At 46.2% G+C, this 19447-nt stretch overlaps 1 pseudogene; it reads left to right on the top strand.

Annotated features, from left to right (window-relative positions):
- The first annotated feature begins 13396 nt into the window (after nucleotides 1-13396).
- Nucleotides 13397-14026, top strand: LOC127687838 (NADH dehydrogenase [ubiquinone] iron-sulfur protein 8, mitochondrial-like; annotated as a pseudogene).
- The last annotated feature ends 5421 nt before the right edge of the window (nucleotides 14027-19447 follow it).

The raw sequence follows: 19447 nt of genomic DNA, 5'->3' as shown, positions 1-19447 counted from the left end.
CTGTCTGTCTTATTTTAACATAATAATTTGCACTTCCATCTATTTTCCTGAAAATGTCATGATTCCACTTCTCTTTATAGCTGGATAAAATTCCTTATCCATTTACCAGTTGATGGATGTTGTGATGGTTTGTATATGCTTGGCCCAGGGAGTGGCACTATTAGGAAGTGTGGCCCTGTTGGAGTAGGTGTGTCACTGTGGGTGTGGGCTTTAAGATCCTCATCCTAGCTGCCTGGAAGTCAGTCTTCTGTTAGCAGCCTTCAGATGAAAACACATAATGCTCAGCTCCTCCTGAACCATGCCTGCCTGGATGCTGCCATGTTCCCGCCTTGATGATAATGGACTGAACCTCTGAACCTGTAAGCCAGTCCTGATTAAATGTTGTCCTTGTAGGAGTTGCCTTGGTCATGGTGTCTGTTCACAGCAGTAAAACCCTAACTAAGACAGAAGTCTAGGCTGGTTCGGTTTCCTGGCTGTAGTAACAGTGCAGCAATGAAGATGTATATCAAGTGACCCCATGCTAGACTGATTTGCATTCCTTTGGTATGTACTCTGGACCTGGTGTAGCTGGGTCACGTGTTGAGTCTGTTGTTTCCTTCCCTTTCCATGGTGGTTGTGCGTGTTTACTTCCCAGAGGGAGTGTAGCAAACACATGTTCCTCTCTCCTCACGTCCTCGATGACACTTCTCATTTGTTTTCTTGATGACAGCCATTGTGATGGGTGAGGGACTCTCAAAAGAGTTTTAATTTTCATTTCCCTGATAGCTAATTATATGGGATGCTCTCCAAGCGTGTATTGGCTATTTGTATCTTCTCTTTTAAGAAATATCTGCTCAGCTCTTCCACTCGTGTATTGATTAGACGATTTAATTTTCTGGTGTTTAATTTCTCCAGTTTTAAAATACATCCTAAATGTTAATCACTCGTCTGAAGCGTGGGTGGCAAGGCCTCCTCCCACTCTCTCAGCCCTCCTTCCCCTCTGCTGATGGTCGTTTTTCTCTCCAGAATCTTTTAAATCTCATGTAATCCTGTTTTTGATCAATTCTTGGTGTTTTTACCTGTGCCATTAGAGTTTCCTTCAGAGCCTTGCTTCTTCCCAGATCCTGAAGTGTTTACCTCGAGCCGTTACACATATTCAGATCACACGCTAAGGTCCCTGCTCTCTCTTGAATGGCTCTTGTGCAGGGTGAGAGCTATGAGTCCAATCTCTTCTCTCAACCCACAGACACCCAGTTTCCTCACAGTGTGTTGAGAAGTCTATCTTTTCAACAACTAAACTTTGACTTCCGCCTAAACGTAGGTGACTCTACCTATGTGGGCTTATTTTGGGGTCTCCCATTGTCCTTGGCCCCCCTGTCTGTGTTTGTGCCAGCACTGTGCTGGTTTTGATCCTATGGCTTGAGGTGTAATTGGAGGTCACTCATAGTGACAGATCCAGCCTTGTTTTTTTCTGAAGATTTCCTTGGTCACTAGGAGTCTGTCATGTTTCCATATGAGTTTGAGGGGTTTGTTCCTGGAGTAAACCTAATAACAGAGGTGAAGTACCCTTACAGCGGAATTGTCAGGATACCAGAGAAGAAAACCCGGAGACTGCTGGAGATGGCACACGTACACTTGCTCCCAGGTTGACAGAATTAATATTGTGAAAAGGTGAACACGTTACCAAAAGCAATCAATAGATCCAACACAGTCCTCATCGAAGTGCAGCGATGCTGTCCACTGCCTTTTCCCAGGGTTCATAAAGAGTTATCATTTGGTGTAGTAGTTTCGCTTCTAGGTCTGTGACTTGCGTTGGGGAGTTTTTCATCTGTGGTAAATTACCTAAGGAAATCGCTTGAGGAAGGAAGACTCTACATTGTAGCATAGCCCCATGGTCACTTGGCTCATAGCCTATGCACTGGTGAGGAGGAAGATCACCACCAGGGACACATGAAGTATAGCGGAGTTGCTCAGGCCACGGGACAGAGGAAACGATGAGTGGCCAGAGAGGGACCTGCCGTGACTTTACCTTTCTCAAAACCTATTTTTAATGATGGGTCTTAAACACTTCAACCTTCCTTCTGGCCCACCACACACCAGAGGGAGTGGAAAAGAAAGGATATGGGGGTGGGGGTGGGGTGGGAAACCTGTTTAGGAAGGTTCTTTGGAGCAACTCCCATCTGAATTGTCAGGAAGCTGGCAGTGCAGTCCACAGGTTAGCAGCAGCATCTCGATCCACTCGCAAACACTTCGTGGATACACCGGCAGTCCAGTTTAGTAGTGTCACTAAATAGCAGGAACAGCCAGGCCTCAATGGAATCAGTATGAGTCGGCAGGAGAGATCTGAGGAACTCCAGGAGAAGTTTTTGGCTGTCCTCTCTCAGCGAAGCGAGGCTCAGGAAGCACAGGAGACCCACAAGCCTCACACAGCCAGCGCTCCGAGTACGCCAAACTCAGCCTCCATCGCCGCCCGTTGAGTTCGATTTATTCTCCTTCCAAACATTCTTTCCCCTGTGTCTGTTTCAGTGAAACGTTCCTGCACATGTCTGCTTTAGCAAAACATCCGTTTACTTGTGTCAGCTTCAGGAAAACACTCTTTCCCGTGTTTGCCCCGGCAAAACACCATCTGACACAATCGACTTTCCAAAGAACCCTTGAGTTTCCACTTGAGCACGCTTCCCTTCGAGACATATATGTCCCCAGCAGCTTACTTTCCCCAGCGACACCCGCCTCCCAAAACAATACCTGGGATCACGCCTGTAACATATGAGAAGGGTTTTTGTTTTAAATGTTCAAACCATAGCACACCTTCCCCAAACTGAAACAGGATCTTGAAGAGCCATCTAGATGTCTGTGTTCTAAGCAAGATACAAAAGCCAAGACACGGAAAGGAGCCAAGTGTCCCCTGAGGGAGGAATGAAGGAAGGAGAGGTGGTCTGTCCCCAGTGTAGAGTGTTGTGTATTCTAGATAAGGGGGTTCAGATCTACTCCACTACATGGATGAACTAGAGAACAGTATGCCTAGTGAAATTAGCCAGCTGTGAAAAGACAAATGCTATACAGTTTTAGTTATAAGTGCTTCCTAGAGGAAGACAGAGACAGAGACAAAAAGCAGAGGGTGGTTGGGAGGAGGGGGAAAGAGACTATCATTGTTAGAACTTTAGGTGTGAGGCCGAAGGCGATGGTAGGATGACAATGGTAACAGGTTGTACACTGTGGGGATCATTAATACCACTGAACCATGCACACTTAAAACTAGACAGAATATACATTTGGGGTTATATGTTTTCCTCACACATTATTTTCTAATTCTGAATAAAAAAAAAAAAACCAAGAAACTTCAATCTCCATGTTGAAAGGTTTGCCTCATGTCAAGTCCAGACCCCTGTAAACTCTGCCCTGCCCTCCCTGTCTGAGCAGGCAAAGGCCCTGGGACCCTCATGCAGGTGACACAGAGAGCAGAGGGGGCCAAAGCCCTGTGTTGGCTCACGTGTGGAATGGAGTGGCAGCTAGGGATGGAGGTGAGGGTGGTCACGTGGGCTGCCCCCTCATCACACAGAGACATCTCTGCTTGGTAGGACCATGCAGGGCATGTTGTAAAGACACTGGACTTGGAGAGGAACAGTGGATGGAGTAGATGGATTCTTATCTATGAAAATTATTCTTACATAGAGGGTGGGAGCAAGGAAGGAAGGGACAGATTGCCTATGTATGAAATATATCATGTGTGTGAATATATCATGTGTGTGAATATATCATGTGTGTGTAGAGTCGTGAGGAGGGAAGCTGGGCTATCTCTCTATCCCGCTGTCCATCCACTGACTGGGAACGTTGAGAATGTTCTACAGTACTTAGTCCATGTCTCCCAGAAATCAGAGCCAGGGTGAGCATCCTCAAAAACTGACATGGGGAGGGAAGGGAAGTGTGAAAGCCCACAGCCTTTGTGGTTCCCAGCTGACTTCAAAGGGTCCGAGCCTGAGTGCTTTGAGGCACCTGCCAGGCAGTGAGTGGGAGGAGCTCTTGCCTGCTGCAGGTGTTGGGTAGGAGCACCCGAGGAGATCCTAACCAGGGAGCTTGCACTGCTGATGCCTCTGTGACTGGTGGGAGGAGCAGGAGCCCTGCAAGTCCTGTGGAGGGAGTGATGGAAGCTTCTAGAAACCTGTGAATCTCAAAGCTTTTCCTCAAGCGTCCAGGGTGTCCTGGAGGAAATCCCCAAGCACTTTGATCTGAAATCTGTAGAGCTTGAGATAAGAGTCAAGACTCCCTGAGGAGGGAGGGCGTGGAGGCAGTCTTGCTTGTTGGGAGAACTTCTCAGTCAACTGTTGGAGCACAGAGAAGCCATTGTTCACAGGCTCTGCAACACTGGCAAGCTTGTGCTCAGCTGGCTTGGCGCGTGTGCAGGATCTGGGGCCAATGTCCCAAGGGGTTGCTGCCCAGGCGGCATGAATGGGGCTCCATTCACAAGCAGAAGCCACTGTCTGTCACTGCTCTGGAAGATATGTGGTAATGGAAAACGGTCTGGAGGCAGAGGAGGCTCTGATACCCACCAGAATTGCCAACCAGATATTGCATTTCGGATAGAGGAAGCTACCCACCCAACGCCCAAACGCCCTGTCCCCAGAGGGGCTGTTAAGTCACTGCATTCCTGGGTCTACCTTTCTGGAAGGAAACTGGGGAAGCCAATGAGTTTTAGCTCCTAGGATCTTTTAGGAGCAGAACTGATCTAGAACGGGCAGTGACCCTGCCTGATACCAAGTCTAGTGGATTGTGAACACCATCTAAGCCTCAGGAGTTTCTGCCTGTGCCCTTCGGCCTTTAGGAAACTGACTGTCCTGGTTTCCTCTGTGCTCTGCACAGGGAGTGGCACTATTAGGAGGTGTGGCCTTGTTGGAATAGGTGTGTCACTGTGGGTGTGGGATTTAAGATTCTCCTGTTAGCTGCCTGGAAGCCAGTCTTCTGCTAGCAGCCTTCAGATGAAGATGTAGAACTCTCAGCTCCTCCTGCACCATGCCTGCCTGGATGCTGCCATGCTCCTGCCTTGATGATAATGGACTGAACCTCTGAACCTGTAAGCCAGCCCCAATTAAATGTCCTTTAGTAAGACTTTCCTTGGTCGCGGTGTCTGTTCACAGCAATAAAACCCTAACTAAGACACTGACCTACTTCCAAGGCTTAGAAATGGGGGGCAAGACTAGGGCAGCTCTACCTAGCCAAGCAGGTTTCTCTGCATGGCCAGCGCCCTCCCTGCCTCCCTGCCTCCCTGCCCCCAGTGTTAGGAGCTGAGAACACCTGCTTAAGTAGGCAGCCCGAGGCTAGCACTACATGTCTGTATTGGTTGCATGCATGCATGCACTGTGGTAACATGGATGTGTGACAGAGGTACCTCTCCTGCCTCTTCAGATGCTTGGTCACGGTAGGTGAGAACAATGCCTGATTTTTCAGAAAGTGAACTGATTTAGGATGCTGAGACATCTGGCCCCGAGGGTTTCAATAAGGATGTCATCCCACTTCATTCTGCAGAGAATGTATTTCTTTACTGGAACCAGAAAGCGGAGTGTGTGTGTGTGTGTTGGGGGGGGGGGGCTCTGCTCTGGGTCCCACAGAAATTCAGCCAGGCAATCCCAGGACGCTATGCTGTCACTGTTTACATCAAGGGCTGTCAGTCACAGCCCCTCAGGACCGAGAGTGGATGGATGCCCATTTGGGAGAAAGCCAGGACCCTGGGCTTTGTGTATTTGTAGTTTTTGCCACTCACCCCAGGAGGCACTTGATAAACACAACAATTTAGGGCGTCCTTAGGGACCAGAAATGAGATTGATTTGGTCCCTGCCCCAGCAGGTCCATGGTCTAGCTCAAGAGAAGTCAGACAGAGATGGCCCGAGGCCGACCATTTCTAAGCTCCCATTCCCCCAGGACCTCTGATCCGGATCTGAGCTGGCATCTGGATGTGCCATGTTACACCGTCTCTGCTGTCCTGAGCACTGTGGGAAACTGGTTAGCCAGTCAGGGAAGGGGAGCTGTCGAGCCTCTGGGCTTCCAGGGCTCTTATGTGTAGGGGAGGGGTTAGGTCTGGCTTTTTTTTTTTTTTTGAGTGCTAATTTCAGTGCTTGCATTCATGTGGAACTTGGAAATTAATTAGCTCAGACGTGAGCCTGGCCTGACTGTACAGAAAGATGCCTCGTTAGCAGCGCTGCCCTTCAGCAGCAGGGAGGTTGGGAGCACAGAGGTGCAAAGGCCGGGCTCTGGCAGGGCCCCCTCCCATGTCCTTCTGTTCATGCTCGCCTCCCTGAGAGAGCTGGTCATCTCCAGCACTAGTCACCATCCTTTAGGACAGACTTAGGGCTGTAAGGGAGTTGCAAAGTGGGCTTGGAAGGACTCTGGACCTTACCGAGACCATCCTTTGACCAGGAGTCACAGAAGGCCTATGTAAGATGGCTCAGGAAAGGACATTTAAGCAAGCATGCCAAGGGGTGTGTGTGTCAAAGTTTCCAGGAAAAGGGCAGAGGGAACAGCATTCTGGCCAGACGAACACCCTTTGTGAGACTCTGAGACAAGACAGAGCTTGGGTGGATGGCGGAAAGGCTGAGGCCAGAAATGCAAGGGAGAGAGACCAGGTAGGAACAGTCGGCAAGCAAGCTCCAAAGCCTACTGGTGCAAGGGGTCTTGGACAAGAACTTAGGCCCAAGGATCTTCCAGAAAGACCCTGTCTCCCACTCGCTCCAGGGGAAGGGCTGGCTCCCTCCCCTGCTGCTGCACATCTGGCTGGTGGCCACTAGCATTGTGGGTAATTACAGGGGGCTGGGCGGGCACACTCTCCGGTGCTGAGCCTGAGGCTCAGGATAATCACAGCTTTTCACTGCCTCCCCCACCAGGACCCCAGCCTCCCCACTACCAATAGCTTCACACAGGAGAGCGAGTGGTGCAAAGTGGCCCGAAGAAGGGATGGAAGTCCAGCTGATCCGTCCAGTAATAACAACACTGTTGTCGATAGTAATAACAGCGGTGAGCCGGCCAGCTTGTACTGAGCCCTTATTGTGCTCGCCGACAAAGACACACATTTAATCTTCTATCATAGAGGAGCGGAATGAGGGAATGATGGCGAGGGCCACTTCAGGGACAGTGTTTGGTGTGAGTTGTTGGCTTTCAGATTTTGAGCTGCTGCCCTGCAGTGCGGCCTCCTGGTCTGCAGGTGCTACCTTTTGTGGGCGACTGTGAGCTTATTTCTGAGCTAGCTGGTTCCTCCAAATAAAGCTCCAGTTAGTTGCTGTACCTAACGCCGCCATTTTCCAGCATACTAGAGTCTACACTCCTAAGCACCACTGTAGTAAAGTGGTAAGGAAGGGACTCTCATTCTTATTTTTCACCCTGTGTACTACCTTGGGGGTGACAGCAAGTCTGTCACCTGTCATCACAAAAGTCCTCCCTTCCCGGTATAGGAGCAACAAAAGTATCATCTCTAGTGTCTCTATGTCCCTGGTCTTACGTTCTTCCTTGCCGATCTTGCGTCCAAGTCTAAGTAGCACGGCCTTCTGTCTGGAGAGGTATGTATAGACTACATTTTTGCTTCTATGCAAACAGGAAAAGTCAAACTGGGAAGGCCTGCTGCTTGGCCAGCTGAGCTAATCATCGCCCACTTTCCGGGTCGGCCTGCCATGCTGCTGGGAGGTGGATCGGCCGCTGGCATTGGGAGTGGAGGAGTTCCGGTGCTGCGCAGTGTGTGACTGATGGAGGGGGCCAGGGGTTGCCTGGGGCTGCCTGGGGCTGGGTCTCTGATGTCTGCCACTGACCCCATGGGGGGAATGGTCAAATCGCAGGCCTGGATTATTGTTTTTTGCCAAAACCTACCTTAAAAATTCAGAAGGGCAGATACTCTCAGGTTGGGCCGTTCAGGTCAGGGGAGATTTTCCACCCTTTAGGAGGGGTTTTGTCAGCACACACGGAGTTGATGCACATAAACCCTTGTTCTGCTGTGTTTGGGGGGGCACCTAAGAGATTGTAATTCCTGTGTATGTAGATACATGCACCAGTGTGTGTGCTCAGAGGTCAGGGAAGGACATCGGGTGTCCTGCTTTATCGTTCCACACTTTGTTCCTTTGCGACCAGGTCCCTCACAGAACTTGGAACTAGGCTGGCTGTCGACAAGGCCAAGAAGCCCTGTCCCCGACCAGTTACGGGCACATGGGCATTTCCAGCTTTTTCCATGGATGATTGGGGTCTGAACTCAAGTCCCCTTGTTTACATAGCAAACATTTCACTCTCTGAGCCGTCTTGCCACCCCAGCAATGCAACTATGGAAGACACCATGGCAAACCCTGGCAGTGGGGAACAGGGGCTGGCCAAGAGCTAGCAAAGGGTGAATGTGGGGGGATGGTCAGGAAGTGCAGTATCTGGCAGGTAAAGGAGTGTGGAAATGTGTCTAGTCGGCGGGGGTGGGGGTGGGGGTGGGGGTGGGGGTGGGGGGGTGGGAGCTAGCCAGGGGGTGCGGCCAGGAAGAAGTGGGATGGCAAAGGGGGGTGGGATTAGGGCTGAACTTTGCACAAGGATTTTTTTTTTTTAATTGAAAACAAATTTTAGTTTCATAGCGTATATTTTGACTCTGGTTTCTCCTCTCCCACCTGCTCCCGGATCCTCTCCACCTCCCCACCTCCCAAGCATCCTGCTTTTCTTTTCTCTATTTCTTTAGAAAATAAACTGGCAAAATAAAAAGCAAACAAATTAGAATTTAAAAAAAAACAAAGAAAAATAACAAAAAGCACAAGAGACTCATACACCATACACAATCCACAAAACTCACTAACCATGATATACAACCAAAAGACCACTACAAGAAAACAGAAAGCCCAAAGTCATGTGAGACAAAATGTTTATGAAAATACCATTGACTTAATTTTGTGTTGGTCATCTATTGCTGAGTAAGGGACACACCCTTAAGTGAGGTTTTCATACCCGGTGAGACGCCATTGGAGAGAACTAATTTTTCTTTGCAAGTAGATGCCAGTTGGAGGTAGCTCCTGGGTTAGAGATGGGGGTCCCTGTCCAGCTCCCCCTCACAGCAGAGGCCCTGTCTGGCATGACTCATGCTACCATGGTCTCTGTGAGTTCGTATTGTTTTAATCCTGCTGTATCTGGAAGATACTGTTTCCTTGGTGTCCTGGCTCTTACAATCTTTCTGCCTTCCCCCTGCCCCCAGACAAGTTTTCACTATGTCTCTGTGTAGCTCTGACTGTCCTGGAACTCACTACATAGATCATGCTGGCCTCAAACTCATAGAGATCCTCCTGTCTCTGCCTCTTGATGCTGGAATTAAAGGTGTGTGCCACTATGTCTAGTTTAGGCTCTTATAATCTTCCCACCTTCTCTTCTGTGTAGATCCCTAAAGTGTTGAGGGGAATGGTGTGGGTGAAAATATTCCATTTAGATAGACTGTTACAAAGTCTGTCACCCTCTGAACATGGTCCAGTTGTGGCTCTCATCTACTGAATGAGGGAGGAAGCTCCTTTGATGATGGTCTTGCTGAGTATAGCACTGAGTATAGCAGAATGTCATTAGGAGTCATTTATATGTTGATTTAGCATAACAGTAGCATTTGGTTTTCCCATGGGTCCGTAGTCCATCTAGACTCAGGTTCTTGACCACCTGAGCAGTCTTGAGCACTGGTCCCACCTCATGGAGTAGACTTTAAATCTAATAGCTAGTGATTGGTTACTTCCACATGTTTTGTGTCACCTTTGATAACACCAGTGTGTCTTGCAGATAGGGACACAATCGGAGAGCACAGGGCTTATAGCTGGTGGCTATCTTTCTCCTCTGGTAGCATGAAGAGTACCTTCCAGGCCCATGAACATTAGTTATAGGGGTGAAGGCTCTACTTAGGCACCAGTTGGACTTCTCTGTGTTCAGTGAGATATGTGCTATCTTCAGGCCTTACCATCAGTTTGTAGAGGGGAAACAATATCCTTGGCAATAAACTATAAACTGTCTAGGTTTTCGTGGGGTCCTTTTGGCATACAATCCACTTAGATGTAACCCATTCTTGGGACTGGATGTTTCACTGGGTGGTGACAGCTGTCTGGTTGGAGCATTGTCTACCCCATTATTCGGAGGTTCCATATGAATTTTTCAAATTTGTAAATATTTTAATAAGTCTCTACTGTAATTGATTTCTGTATGGAAGGGTCTTCTGTCATAGGTTTCCATATGGAAATGTCTGATGTGGTAGATTTCTGTATGGAAGTGTCTATTGTAGTTAGTTTCTGTATGGTAGTGTCTGCTGTCCCAAGTTCCCTTATGGAAGTTTGTTCTGTAGTAGATTTCCATATGGAAGGGTCTACTGTAGTAGATTTCGGTATAGAAATATCTACTGTAGTAGGTTTCCATATGGAAGTATCTATTCTTGTAGGTTTCAATATTGACATGTCTACTAGCAGGTTTCCATACAGAAGTGTCTACTGTCATAGGCTTTTGTATAAAAGTGTCTACTGTAGCCAGTTTCTCTATGGAAGTGTCTGCTGTAGTACATTGCCTTATGGAAGTGCCTAATTTTTCATGTGCAAGTGTCTGCTAAAATAGGTTTCCAGTGTATGCTATAGTAAGTTTCCTTATGGAAGTATCTACTGTAGCAGGCTTCTGTATAGAAGTGTCTGCTGTCATAGGCTTTAGAATGGAAATGTGTACTGTAGTAGGTTCCTTACAGAAATGTCTAATGTAAGTTTTCACACAGAAGTGCCTGTTATAATACATTTCCACATGGAAGTGTTTAGTTTCGTAGGTTTCCTTATGGAAGTGTCTAATGTTGTAGGTTTTTGTATGGAAATGTCTACTCTAGTAGATTTCCATATGGATGTGTCTACTCTAGTAGGGTTCCTTAGGGAAGTGTTTGCTGTCATAGGTGTCTGCCACAGTAGGTTCTCACATGGAAGTGTCTGCTTTTCTGTATGGAAGTGTCTGCTATAGGAGGATGCCTTATGGAAGTGTCTAGTGTAGTAGGTTACCATATGGAAGTGTCTACTGTAGTAGATTTCTACATGGGAGTAACTGCTGTAGTAGGTTTCTGAATGGAAGCGCCTACTTTTTCTTTATGGAAGTGTTTGCTATTGTAGGCTTCTACATGGTAGTGTCTAGTATTGTAGGTTTTTGTATGGAGGTGCCTACTCTAGTATGGATGGAAGTGTCTGGTGTAGTAGGTCTTCATATGAAACTATCTGCTGTCATATGTTTCCGTATGGAAGTGTCTGCTGTGGTAGGTTCTGTATGGAAGTATCTAATGTAGTAGGTTTCCATATGGAAGTGGGTACTGTTTTAGGTTTATGTATGGAAGTGTCTACTATAGAAGGTTTCCTTATGGAAGTGTCTGCTCTGGTAGGTTTCCGAATAAAACTGTCTACTTTTCTGTATGGAAGTGTCTGCAGTAGTAGGTTTCCATATGGAAGTGTCCTCTTTAGTGTGTTTCTGTATAGCAGTGTCTTTTGTCATAATTTTCCTTATGGAAGTATCTACTGTAGTATGTTTCCTTATGGATGTGCCTACTGTAGAAGGTTTCCTCTTGGATGTGTCTGATGCTATAGTTTTCCATATGGAAGTGTCTAGTATAGTAGGTTTTCATATGGAAGTGTCTACTGTAATAGTTTTCCATATGGAAGTGTTTGGTTGCATAGGTTTCCTTATGGAAGTGTCTACTGTTGTAGGTTTTTGTATGGAAGACTCTGCTGTAGTTGGTTTCTGTATGGAAGTGTCTGCTGAGGTAGATTTCTGAATGAAAGTGTCTACTTTCCGTAAGGAAGTGTCTGCTGTTGTAGGTTTTTGTATGGAAGACTCTGCTGTAGTTGGTTTCTATATGGAAGTGTCTGCTGAGGTAGATTTCTGAATGAAAGTGTCTACTTTCCATAAGGAAGCGTCTGCTGTTGTAGGTTTTCGTATGGAAGACTCTGCTGTAGTTGGTTTCTGTATAGAAGTGTCTGCTGAGGTAGATTTATGAATGAAAGTGTCTACTTTGCACAAGGAAGTGTCTGCTGTTGTAGGTTTTCAAATGGTAGTGTCTCCCGTTGTAGGTTTTTGTATGGTAGTGTCTACTGTAGTTGGTTTCCATGTGGTTGTGTGTGCTGTAGTAAGTTTCCTTGTTGTGTCTACTGTGGTAGGTTTCTGTCTGAAAGTGTTTGTTGTAATAGATTTTTGTATGAATGTGTCTCTTATAATAAGTTTTCCTATGGAAGTGTCTACTGTAGTGGTTTCTGTATGTAAGTGTGTTGAGATCTTTTTAGTGCTGCTTCTAGAAATTTGTCATTTGTCATTGGGCTCAGACAAGGAAGTAGGTTCTGATAAGAATCCTAGAAACAGTGACCATAGAGCTTTGTTTACTTCTTAGCTGAATTACTACCTTATGTGTTTACTACTTTACATAATTATATCTTGTGTGATCCTTTGGCTTACTACTTTGGTTGATTGCTATCTTGTGTGATCTCCTTGTTTACTACTTTGCTTGATTACTTTGCTTTTGATCTAAGAAATGACCATTTGTTTTGGATGTACCTAGAATGATAAAAAGCTGGCTGGAGAGAAATAAAGCTGCTTCAGCCTTAGTATGGGCTGGAGTCATGTTATAATTTTGTCTAATTGTTTTTTTTCCCTTTTTCAATCCTCACTCCCTCCCTTGAGACTCTGTTGACTGACTGAGCTGGCTTGGTCAGGTGGTGACTCAATGTTGGAGCTCAAGTGAGGGGGATACAGTGAAGGACACTGCTGAGAGAGGAGCACTCAGAAAGGAAAATGGAAGGTAAAAGAAAATAAAAGATTTGGGCCAGCAGTGTAAAAAGAGAAAAGGTAATGGTAGAATGTAAATGAAAGATAAAGAAAAGTAAAGTAGATTTATCCTTGTAAGGATAGGACAAGGTAATGGTAGCATCATTTTTTTGTGTATGTGTTTGAGTTATGTTAAAATATAGAGGAGCAAAGATAATTTTCATAGATGCTTTTAGTCTTTGGATCCTGATTAGAGATAGCTCACATGAGAGACAGAATGAGTTTCAGAAAAGCAGTCATCCCCTCTGTCTGGGATGCTTCAGTGAAAGAGAAGAAACATGGCCATAGACTGTTCCAGAGCTCTCCTAGGGACAGGAGGAGGTCAGGAGACATCCTGCTTCCTCTCTGGCTCCCACTGGAGGAATGCTTAGTTTTGGTTCTGGGTCCCTTAGGTAGGATATCTGGGTCCCTTTGGCACATCTTATTATTTTCTCTCTCTGTGTATTTTTCTGTCCTTGGTGCACCATTCTGTCCATGTCTGTCAGTTTGTCTGTGTTTTTTGTTTTGTTGCATGATTGTTGCTCTGTGTTTCATTTTCAAAAGAAAAAAATGGTTAAAAATTTATCTGCTGCCTTCTGGTTGACCTGCACCTGGGCCAGGGAAGGAACCTCTGAACTTCAAGATGAATTGCCTGAGCTCATCAACACTGCCACGGGCCTTGACCCAGGCCATGGCCACAGGACATCTTAATGGCCAAAGCCTTCATAGCAGTGCAGTGGCAGCAATGTACAAGTATGTGACTATGAAGAAGGAACAGGAGTCTGAAACAGACATGAAGTCTGTGACTGACAGTGCAGCTTGATTCTTATGTGGACAGAACTCTTCCAAGGACTTGGCATGACCCTAAGTTAACTCTTTTTGGAGCCTGTCACCATCAGCTACCCCTCTGAGAGGGGCTCAGTGAGTCTGTGCTTCCATGGGGAGCACACACTGCGCCACTACCCATCTAGGGAGGAGCGTTGCACCACCTGCAAGGTCTGTGAGGCCATCTGTCCTGTACAGGCCATCACCACTGAGGCTGGGCCAAGAGCTGATGGCAGCTGCTGGACAACATGTTATGACATTGACATGACCAAGTGTATCTACCGTGGTTTCTGCCAGGAAGCCTATCCTATTGATGCCATTGTGGAGGGCCCCAACTTTGAGTTTTCTACCAAGATGCACGAGGAGTTGCTGGTCAAGAAGGAGAAGCTATTCAGCAATGGAGACAAGTGGGGCGCCCAAAATCCAGGCTGAGTACCTGTACCAGTGACCAGGTCACTGGTGACTTTAGCCACTTGGCTCAGCTGTGTGGCACCTGTAGCCCATAAAGAAACTATGATCGCATGCGCGCACTGCAAATGCACACACACAAATTATCTGCTGGCTCTCCATCCCTTGATTTAGTTTTAATTCAGTTAAAAAAAAAGCGGTCTCAATTGACACAACGAAAACATTCATAATGGAGTACTATTCAGCTATTAAAAAGAATGAATTATGAAATTCTTAGGCAAATGGATGGAACTAGAAAGTGTCATCCTGAGCAAGGCAACCCAGTCATAGAAGATCACACATAGTATGCACTCACTGATAAGCAGAGTTATTAGTTAATAAGTTAGCCCAAAAGCTCAAAATAAACAAGTTACAATTCACCCAGCACAGGAAGCTCAAGAAGAAGAACTTAAGTAAGGGTGCTTTGGTTCCTCTAAGAAAGGGAACAAAATACTCACAGGAGCAATAAGGGAGACAATGTGTGGAGCAGGGGCTGAAGTAAAGGCCACCCAGAGACTGCCCTACCTGGAGATTCATCCTATAAACAGTCAACAAACCCCAACACTACTAAGGACAACAAGAAGTGTATACCAAAGGGAGCATGCAATGGTTGTCTCCAGAGGGGCCCTGCCAGAGCCTTACAAATACAGAGGCAGATGCTATCAACCAACTATTGGACTGGACATGGGGTCCCCAATGGAGGAGCTGGAGGGTGGTCCAGAGGAACTGAAAGGGTTTACATCCCCATGGGAAGAACAATGATTTTGGCCACCTAGATACCCCAAGACTCCCAGGGACTGAACCATCAACCAAGGGGCACACATGGTTCCAGCCAAAAATGTGGCAGAGGAAGGCCTTGTTGGGCATCAGTGGGAGGAATGGTCCTTGGTCAGATAAAGGTTCAACAGAGACTCCAACAAAGGGAAACTGAGGTGGGGAGGTGGGAGTGTGTCAGGTGGAGGGGCATATACATGGAGGCAGGGGGAGGGAGGAGGGGTTGGGGGTCTTTGGGGAGGGGGGAAATTGGGAAAGATTTTACCATGGCAATGTAAATGAAGATGATATTCAATAAAAAATATTAATACCAAGTTAAAAAAATGTTGCCTTGTACCAGTAGCTAGGAGTCTAACACAGCTGGAGAAGCCCTGCCAGACTGATTGTCTGCACAATCTTCTCTTTAAGGGCCTAGCAGCTTCTCAGCTTCTATGGTAAGGAAGCTGATGGTTGTTTCTCCTAGAAAAATCTCTGTGACTGTGATTATTGGGTTCAGCAGGTGTCAAGGTGCACCTCCCTTGCAATTATAGCTAGAAAAAGAAAATTTTATCTGGTCTAGATAAGTAAATGTGTGGCCACTTGATGCTTGTTTACATGTATAAATATGTTCTGCATGTCTTAGTTATAGATTATTGGCTTATTATATTGGCTCATTATAAGTTATTGGGTATGATTAAAAATTTGTAACATTAGTAACAAAAAGTTGGCTTAAAACTGGTAACTTAGGGTTGGAGTCATTCTAGACAATAACACATGGTATGAGATAACCCAGGGAAACAAGTATTTAAAGATAACTCTAAATTGGAATAAGTCTTGTCCTAGAAACCAGACTTACAAGAGATAGGATTTAAAACGATGTTTCTTTAATGAGGTATTACAAGCTGTACCATCATGCCTTCATATGTAAGAACTAGCAGTTAAACTTTGTAACATGAATGTAATGCACTTGGTATTGATTTTAGAGAGAATCAAGGACTTGTACCTAATCAATTATGGCAAATGGATGTTACTCATATTTCTGATTTTAGAAAAGTAAAATATGTAATCTGACTATTAATACCTTCTCAGGCTTTCTTGTTGCAACTATTTTAACAGAAGAAGCAATGAAAAATGTAATTACTAATATTGTCTATGTTGTTTTTCTATGATGGGTATTCCAAATCAGATTTAAACAGATAACAGAACTGGCTATTGCAGTCAAGCATTTCAGACTTTTCCCAACCATTTAATACTATCTATATTACTGGGATTCTTTATAATTCTCAAGGAAAAGGTATTGTGGAACAAGCCAATGGAACTTTAAAACAATATCTTCATAAAATTAAAAAACGGGGAATTTTGTCCCTGTAAACCACAAATTTATTTAAATCTTTAAAATTTGTATGCCAAGGAACTCTCCGCTGAGTGTCTATGGCACCCTACAACTCGAATACCCACACTTAGACCCACGTGAAATGGAAGGATTCACTAACTGGCATATGGCATGATCTTGATCAGGTATTAATATGGGGAGGAGGGCATGTTTGTGTCCCCCCACCCCCATAACGCTGAAGAAGCATGGTGGCTGCAAGCGTGATTGGTGAGACATGCTGATGCTGGGGCAAACAATGATGCTGACTGTGAGATTGCTGAGTGCCCTGACAATGGTGACAGGGAAGCTGTGCTGGGCCTATTTTCCTGATCTACTACTGATTCATCCAGCAGTGTAGTCCAGACCCAAGATTCTTGTACTTGGATCTCCCTGGGTAGAGGAGCCAACTTATAATAAGATCATGACTTTTAATGCATTTGGTTATGGGATTTCTGTTTGCTTTGTAAAGAATAGTATGGGTGTATTTTGATGTTTCCTCAAAATTGGAATATTTTATTAATTGGTCATGTTAAAATTGCTTTTGTTTCTTCCATGTTATTTAAAGTAAATTGTATTGATTGTATACTTTCTAATTGTGTTAGTGTATTGAAATCTGGTATGTCTGTTATGGTAGTTGTTGGGATCATAGGGCGGTGGTGGCTCCAGAGAAACCACACCAGGCCAAACAGTTCTACATGAGATTTATTGAGAGGGGAAAGGGCAAAGGGCAAAGGTGGTGGCGGAAAGAGAAGAGGGGAAGGGGGTGGTGTTTCTCTCATATATATGGATGGAGACATGGTCACAGGTAAAGGTAAGCCCAATGGATTCTGAGAATATGGTGGCCATTGTCCTGGCAACACGTCCTAGGACCAACATTCCTCCCTTCTTATTATTATAAAGAGAAGAGAAAAAGAGGAGGGAGAAGCCGATGGTGAAAAGGGAATGAGGGCACCATGTCTCTTAAACTACTTCCTGCTGCATAAGGGTGTTGTCAATTTTGGGGTGTAGCTGACTTTCACCATTGGGATCCACTTGGTAAACATTCACATCAGGTACCTCTGTGGACAGCAGCTCTTCTATGGGCAGTGGCTTGTAATCATGTAACAGGAACTTCTTAATAGTTTGGTTAGAAATTTTTTTGTATTTGTCATTGGAGGAATGTAGAAACAAGATTAGTGAGGCAGGGAGCAAATAATAACACCAGGAAGATGACTAGAAAAGGCATTACAAAGGGGAGTGTCCACTTCCATACAGGGTCTTCGAAAATCCCAGAACTGGAGGTCTCACAATCCCTGAAATTCTTTATGTCTGACTGTAGCTCCTGGATTTTATTTCTGACTATCCCAGATTGGTTGATGTCTACAATACTCTTTTGTCTGGTCAAAGAGAAAGCAAGTATAGAGATCATAATATTTAGATGGGATAACAGATACAGGGATGACAGCGATTTGGATCGGTTCCTGGCATCAAACTATGGAGCAGTTTCCTGACCCTATTTGGAAAGACCTTTATCTGTGGGGGTTTCTTGAACCTTGAATCTCCAGATGTAAGGACTGCCCTGGATGGAAATAAAGGACAGCAGGGGAAGGACAAGAAACCCATGTCTAATCCAGTGTGTCAAGCTCAGCTGCCAGAGTGGACTCCCATTTTCTGGGATTGGGAACAAGGTGGGTGGTCTTGATGTCCTCTTGAACTTAACAGAGCACAGTCCTGGTAGAGTCCAGGAACTGGATGTCAACAGGAGAATGATGCATAGCAACAGAGGAGTTGTGGATGTCCCAAACTCTGGGGTCCACCTGAGAAGCTGGTTGTGGGAAAAAAGGAAGTGTGTGTGTGTGTGTGTGTGTGTGTGTGTGTGTGTGCAGCAGGTCCTGCATAAGAGAACTCTGGAAGGTGGAGCCCGCCTAGGGGATGGGGACACTGGCAGGACCACGCACTACACAGTGATAGGGACAGCGGGTGCCCAAGTACCTGCAGAGCATGAGACTGCCTGGCTAGTGTGGAGGTCTTTGCCTAGAAGGCAGGGCCATTTGTAGGGACCTGGGTACGTGTAGAAGAAGTTGCTTGGCTGAGAGGAGGCTCGATCCTTCCCTGGTGCCTGGAGATGCTGAGGCCTGCTCCATGCTTCTACGCAACAGGTTTTAATAAGACAAGATAGTTCACAGCTTCAATGTTTTATTATAGAAAGGTAGGAAGAGAAGAGATAGAGGAGTAAAGAGAGAAAGAGAAGATAGAGGGATGAGGGATGGTCATGGCTATGTGGAAAGAGGGAAAAGAATGGAAAGAGAATGGAAACAGAGAGAGGGGGGCAAGGGAGGGCAGAGAGAGATTAGAGGCCAGAGAGAGCGAGGAGGGGCAAGAAGCCTTCTTTTATAGTAGGCTGGGTTACCTGGCAACAGTTAGGTAACCAAGGGGCGGGAAAGCCTGGCTGTAGGCAGGTGATGGTAGGGGTGGAGTCCAGCTAGAAAGCTAGGGGCCTGAGGTGTGGCCATAAGTGACTGAAGGCTACAGGATTATCGAGTTGAGGATTCAGCAGTCTGGGAGCATAGCTCACAGGTTCCATCCCTTGTAGAATGTTCTACTGGGGCTCCAGAGTGGCCTTGCTCAACCAAGCTACAGACTGCCTCACACCACGGTCCTCCAGCTGGTAAAGGAAACAACATGTTAGTGTTAGTAGGTTGACTAGCTAGAAGAAGGAGCAGAGGAACTGCTGGCGAGCTTGGGTTCAGGCGAATGAGGGGAGCAAAGGAAATAGAGGCTCCCGACTTAGCTAAAAGATCCCTTCCCAATAAGGGGACAGGGCATGTCAGCACTACCAAAAAGGAATGGGTGAGGGGTACACCCCTAAAAATGCAACTAAGTGGTGGGGTCTGATGGGGAAGATAAGGTTGTCCTCCTACTCCAACAATAGGAAGATGTGAAGGTGAAGTGGGTCCCCAAAACTGTCAGTCCTGAGTAAGTGGCCCTGGTGTCCAAGAGGAAGGAGATGAGCCCCCCACATACCATGATAGCTTCCCGGAGCTCCATGCTGGTGATGGGCATGGTGGGGTCGAGGGAGCTCTGGCCCCTTCAGTCATCCATAGCCAAACTTAGGACATCAGCTGGAGGAGTACCTGGACAGGATGTCCCTCTGTTCTGCACAACACAAGGGCAATAGACAGCACAATGTCCCTCTCAACAGCACTTAGGACACTGTCCTCTTGGCTTTGGGTGGAGTGTGGGGGGTAGGGCAAGCCCTTGCCTGTGACCTTGCTGACCCCATCTATAGCAGGGAGCTGGTGGTTCCTGAACCTTAGG

The sequence above is a fragment of the Apodemus sylvaticus genome, chromosome 6 (assembly GCF_947179515.1).
Source record: "Apodemus sylvaticus chromosome 6, mApoSyl1.1, whole genome shotgun sequence".
Classification (NCBI taxonomy): domain Eukaryota; kingdom Metazoa; phylum Chordata; class Mammalia; order Rodentia; family Muridae; genus Apodemus; species Apodemus sylvaticus.
This window is presented reverse-complemented; position numbering and strand designations above follow the sequence as displayed.